The sequence below is a fragment of the Carlito syrichta genome, unplaced genomic scaffold (assembly GCF_000164805.1).
Source record: "Carlito syrichta isolate Samal-C Ts95f unplaced genomic scaffold, Tarsius_syrichta-2.0.1 Scaffold305238, whole genome shotgun sequence".
Classification (NCBI taxonomy): Eukaryota; Metazoa; Chordata; class Mammalia; order Primates; family Tarsiidae; genus Carlito; species Carlito syrichta.
In genome coordinates this window covers 234,485-239,728 of record NW_007249334.1, presented here as the reverse complement: position 1 = coordinate 239,728, position 5,244 = coordinate 234,485, and the positions used below count along the sequence as shown (strand labels likewise).

At 59.8% G+C, this 5,244-nt stretch overlaps 1 protein-coding gene across 1 annotated transcript in view; it reads left to right on the top strand.

The window, feature by feature from the left end:
• Window positions 1–5,244, top strand: part of LRP5 (LDL receptor related protein 5) — a 98,001-nt gene that overhangs the window by 30,023 nt on the left and 62,734 nt on the right. The gene's annotated exons all lie outside the window — the stretch shown is intronic.

The window sequence follows — 5,244 nt, the reverse complement described above, 5'->3', positions numbered from 1 at the left end:
TGAGGTGGAAGGATCGCCGGAGCCCAGCAGGTCGAGGCTGCGGTGGCTGGGAGTGGCCGCTGCACTCCAGTCTGGGTGACAGAGTGAGATTCCAACTCAGAAAAAAAAAAAGAAGATGGCTGCCCAGGTCTTGTGGGTCCCAGGGAAGGACTGGCCTCCCCTCCTCCTGGGCCCGCATATCCGTGGCCAGCTGCTGCTTGGACCTTGCTCCAGGCAAGCCTCTCGGAGGCCAGCTGTGGACACCAGCCTCCTCACGCTTCTGGCGGAGTCCGGGTCGGTGACTCTCTGCATCTGCTCCCTGAGAGCCTGACCGGACAGAGTCTCCCACCGCTGACCTGGGGTCACCTCCAGGCGGGGCACAGCTCACACGGACTTCAGACACACGGGCTCGTTCTCGCCTCACCCCCAGGTGTCCCGGTCTCTGCATCATTCAGAAACCTCAAAGGTGGCTCATGCCTGTCATCCCAGCACTTTGAGAGGCCGGGGTGGGAGGATCGCTCGAGGCCAGGAGTTTAAAGCCAGCCTGGGCAATGTAGCGAGACCCTTTCTCTACCAAAAAAAAAATTAGCCAGGCAGGATGATGGTTCATGCTTAGACTCTCAGCACTTTGGGAAACTGAGGCACGAGGATCACTTGAGCCCAGGAGTTCGAGGTTGTGGTGAGCTATGATCTTGCCACTGCTCTCCAGCCTGGGCAACAGAGCAAGACTCTGTTTCTAACAGCAACAGAAATGTCTCAAAGGCCTTGCAGCCTGAAGGGTGTCTGAGACGCCCCCTCTCTGGAGTCAGTAAATGTCCACAGAGTCATCCCAGCCATGATGACTGGTTCAGCCATGATGACGGAGACTTCATTCTAAGCCGTTGCAAGGGGTGCTGAGGACAGGGTCCTGCTGGCGGGGCAGACCGGAGCCGCCATGTGGACCCGGTTGCCGGAGGGCTCAGCTCCCAAGGGTTCTGGGCCCATGTGGAACATTCTGCTGGAAGTGCATGCATCCTGGGACCTCTTGGCTGGAGAGTGGACCCCCTGTCTCCGTAGGGCCCTGTACGGGGGGGCCGCGCCCGGCTTCTTCTCAGCTCTGGCAGCTTGAGACTGTGTGTTCATGGGTGGTCCCCTTCGCGAAAGCTCTCTGTGACCCCCAGGCCTCTTGAGGGCAGGGCTCGAGTCTGTTTTCTCCTTCCCCCGTGGCCGGTCTGGGGCCTGGCCTAAGGAGGTGTCCCCAGAGATAATGGTGTGACTGAGCCCGCCGGGTGGTGAGTAAAAAGCGTGCTTCCTCTAAGGTGGGACCTGCAGACATCGGGAGCTGCCAAGGGACGGGCAGGGAGGGAGGACACATGGTCACACGCTGGGCACCACGTCCACCACTGGAGAGAGGGCCTTCTGGAAGCCCGAGCCTTGCCTGCACGTGATTTCTTGATTGAGTGAATCCTTCCATGTACCTCACAACTCTAAAATAAGATATAACAATAATTGTCATCATTACAAAGAAGAAAACACGGGGTTCCTGCACGTGCCGGCTCCAGGGATCAAAGTGTTTCAGGGTCTTGCTGCTGTGTGCCCTTGGGCCGGGAGCCTAACCTCTCTGTGTGTCAGGCTCCTCATCCATATGATGGGGCATAGTCAGACCCCAAGGGTCGCTGTGTGAAGATTGTGTGATCTTAGGAGATTTGTTAGGAGGCCCATGGGGGCAGGGACCAGCAGACCAGCCTCGAAACGCATTCTGGGACCACGTGTTGGTGGCGCCAGCGTTTTCTGTGGACTCAAGGTGGAAACCCTGCCAAGGCCAAGTGTGATTTGACAGACGCCCTTGGCCTGGCCTCAGCTTGGGAGCCCCACGGTCTCCCTGGAAAGTTCTGCAGACCAGGCTCTTCTGGGTCATTCCCTGGGGGGCTTCTGCAAGCACTCCTCTCCCCCTGTGGCGACCCATGAAGCTAGAACCCTCCACGGAGTCGAGTCTGTGGTCCCCTTGATGTCAGAGTGCGAGAGGGACTCGGATACCGTCAGATCTGGCCGCGTCTTCACTGTAGACCAGAGAGGGCCAGAGGCCGGCCCAAGGCAGCACAGCGGGGGCAGGCCCAGGGGCTTCTGTGGTGGCTTCTCTGTTCCTCCGAGGATGCAGAGCTGACACTTGACAGGCAGGTGCGGGCCAGGTGTGCTGCAGGGGCTGTGAAGACCACGGGGAGGGGAGGGGGGCGAGGTGTGCTAAAAGCCCCCAGAGCTGGTGGGGGTGCTGCCCTGGCCAGGGGGCAGGCAGGGAGGAGAAGCAACTCCCAGGGGGGGCATGGCGGCATGCGACCTTGGCCTTGGAGGGACAGGTCGAATATCAACAGAATTTATTGCGAGATGAAAAATCTGTTGAAATGCAGAATTCTCCCCTACCCCCTTGCCAGCACACACAGACCAGATGCCAGCCAAGCTTGAACTTGGTTTTGAGAGGTGTCTGGTGTGGCTGGCCCTTGGGGAGTCCGTGCTGCCTGCTGCCTCAGTTTCCCCGCCCCAGGCTCGTGGCTGCTGTGGCTGTCACGTGTACACCCTCTAGTGGGGGAATCGGATTGTGCACCCTGGTGCTTGGAGCAGGGTCCCGTCCTTTCGTGAAACAGGGTCCCCGTGTTCCTTGTGGCCACCGTGAAGGGGGTCATCTGAGGGTTGATGGCCACAGCCCAGCCGGGCACCGAGGAGAGGGGACAGCTGGCTGCAGGCCTGGACCTGGGGCCTGGGCAGGAGGGAGTCCCCATGGGCTGCTTTGTGAGTGACCACAGGCCACTGGTCTCAGCACACTGAAGGTGACCCCTGGCCCCGACCTCCTTGGTGTCGTGGGTCCTTGAGAGGAGGAAGGGCCAGGATGAGCGGGCGGTGACCCAGCCTGGGGGAAGGACGTCACCGAAGGCATCCATGCCAGGGCTCGGGGTGCTCTGGGGTCCCTGGGTCGGCACAAAGCTGTGTGTGTGGTTTGTTCTGATGAATCCCAACGGGAGGACCTGGGATGGAATTGGGAGCGTCAAAGCCACATGAGAACGCCTTCTTGGGGTCCTTGGTCCTGGCAATGGCTCTGAGAGCATGACTTTCAGCTCTGGCCCCGGGGCCAGGAGCCTGTGGGGATGGGCCCCAGGGGACAGGCCACTCCCAAAGCCACCGCTCCCAAGCTGAGAAACCCACTGGGTGTCATGGGCGAATTCGGGTGAAATGAACGGCCGGAGTGAGGGTTCCATACTCCCCCGCAGCCGGAGTGGGTGGCAGTGGGGGTCCTGGGGGGTCTCGACCCTGAAATTTGCAAGCCTCTGGAGCAGAGGGGCAGGGCCAGCCTCCACAGCCGGCCTCCTTGGGCTCTACCTGGGCTGGGGCTCTCTGAGTGGGGTGGCCTCGGCCGGGGAGAGCCGTGTTGACCCTGTGTCCTCAGCACAGGCGCCTGGTGCAGGGAAAATGTCCTTTGGGGATTTGGGGGGGCGTTGAGACAGGGTCTCCCAGGCTGGAGTGCAGTGGCATGATCACTGCTCACTGCAGTCTTAGCCTCCTGGACTCAAGCAGTCCTCCCATCAGCCTTCCCAGTATCTGGGATGACAGGCGGGCACCACCATGCCTAGCTAATTTTTTGATTTTTTTGTAGAGACGAGAACTCTTGGGCTCAAGCAATCCTCCTGCCTCAGCTTCCCAAGGTGCTGGGATTATAGGCTCCCATGCCCGGCCCTTCTTTGAGGATTTAATATGTGCAAACCGCTTTTTTTTTTTGAGTCGGAATCTCACTCTGTCACCCAGACTGGAGGGCAGTGGCACGCTCCCGGCCACCGCAGCCTTGACCTGCTAGACTTCTGGCGATTCTCCCGCCTCAGCCTTCCAAGTAGCTGGAACCACAGGCACGTGTCACCATGCCAGGCTAATTTTTTGAGTTATTGTAGAGACGAGGTCTCGCCAAGTGGCCCAGGCTGGTCTCGAACCCCCGGGCTCAGATAAGCTTCTCACCTCGGCCTCGCAAAATGCTGGGATGACAGGCGTGAGCCACTGTGCCCGGCCACGTGCACATCTTGAGACAAGTCTTGCCTTTAACTAGGGGGAGAGGCTTTTCTTGAGACCAGAATCATCCAGAAATCTTTCTGTCCCGGCTTGTGTCTAGCCTGTCTGTGGGGACATCTGGGGCTAGGCTTTCCCCTAGTTCACTGACCTGAGCGTCACCCTGAATGCCCCTCCCACCTACCCTCGAAGCTGTGTAGTCCAGCAGGCTCAACTCTGGGGTACAACAGAAACCCCGTTGGCTGTGGGAGATCTCGTGAATGGTGCCCTGCCTGTTCTCCACGGGATACCCTGTGGGATCCTGTTTGGAAATCAGGTCTGAGTTTTTTGGGGGTTTTTTGAGTCGGAGTCTCACTCTGTCGCCTAGGCTGGAGGGCAGTGCCACACTCCCGGCAACCGCAGCCTCGACCTGCTGGGCTCCGGCGATCCTTCCACCTGAGCCTTCCAAGTATCTGCAATTATGGGCGTGCACCACCACGCCCAGCTAATTTTTGGATTTATCGTAGCTATGAGGTCTTGCCAAGTTGCCCAGGCTGGTCTCGGGCTCAGGCAGTCCTCTCGCCTCGGCCTCCCAAAGTGCTGGGGTTATAGGTGTGAGCCACCACGCCCGGCCCCATCACGGCATTCTGATGACCTGTCCCCAAGGCCTGGCTGTGTGGAGGCCACGGTGGGACCCCACCCATGGAGCCAGGGCCCCCGAGTCTGGTCCTGGCTCGCACCAGAACCCGTGTGGCCTCGGAGGTGTTTTGCCTCTTGCCTCAGTGGTCAGGTGTGTCCCGAGGTCCTTAAACTCCGTGTTACTCTTGGTGTAACTGGAAGTGCCCACAGGTCTCTGGGTCTCAAGCCGGAATTTCCCTTTGTCTAGGTGCCCCGTGAACGTTTGTTGAGTGAATAAAGCCGGTAACTCACTTGACAGGCATTTCTGGTCCAGGCTAGGAGCTGGGGGGTGGGGACAGAGGGAAAGTCTGGGAGCTGGCCCTCAAGGCATAGTCTCAGGCCTGATGCTGTCTCTTGGGAAGATGGGGAGAGGGGAGGCCTTCAGAAGAAGCAGTGTCTGAGCTGGGCCAGGAAGGGTGTACCCCTCCATCGAGGCGTGCTAGGGACATTGGCAGGGGGGTCGAGAGCCCAGTGCCTGGGCGCGGCTTGTGGTTGGGGCCACCTGTGGCTGGGAGAGTGGCTGCAGCCAGATGGCCTGGCTATGTGGCGCCCAGCCGGTGGCATCCCCTCTCTGTGCCTCGGTTT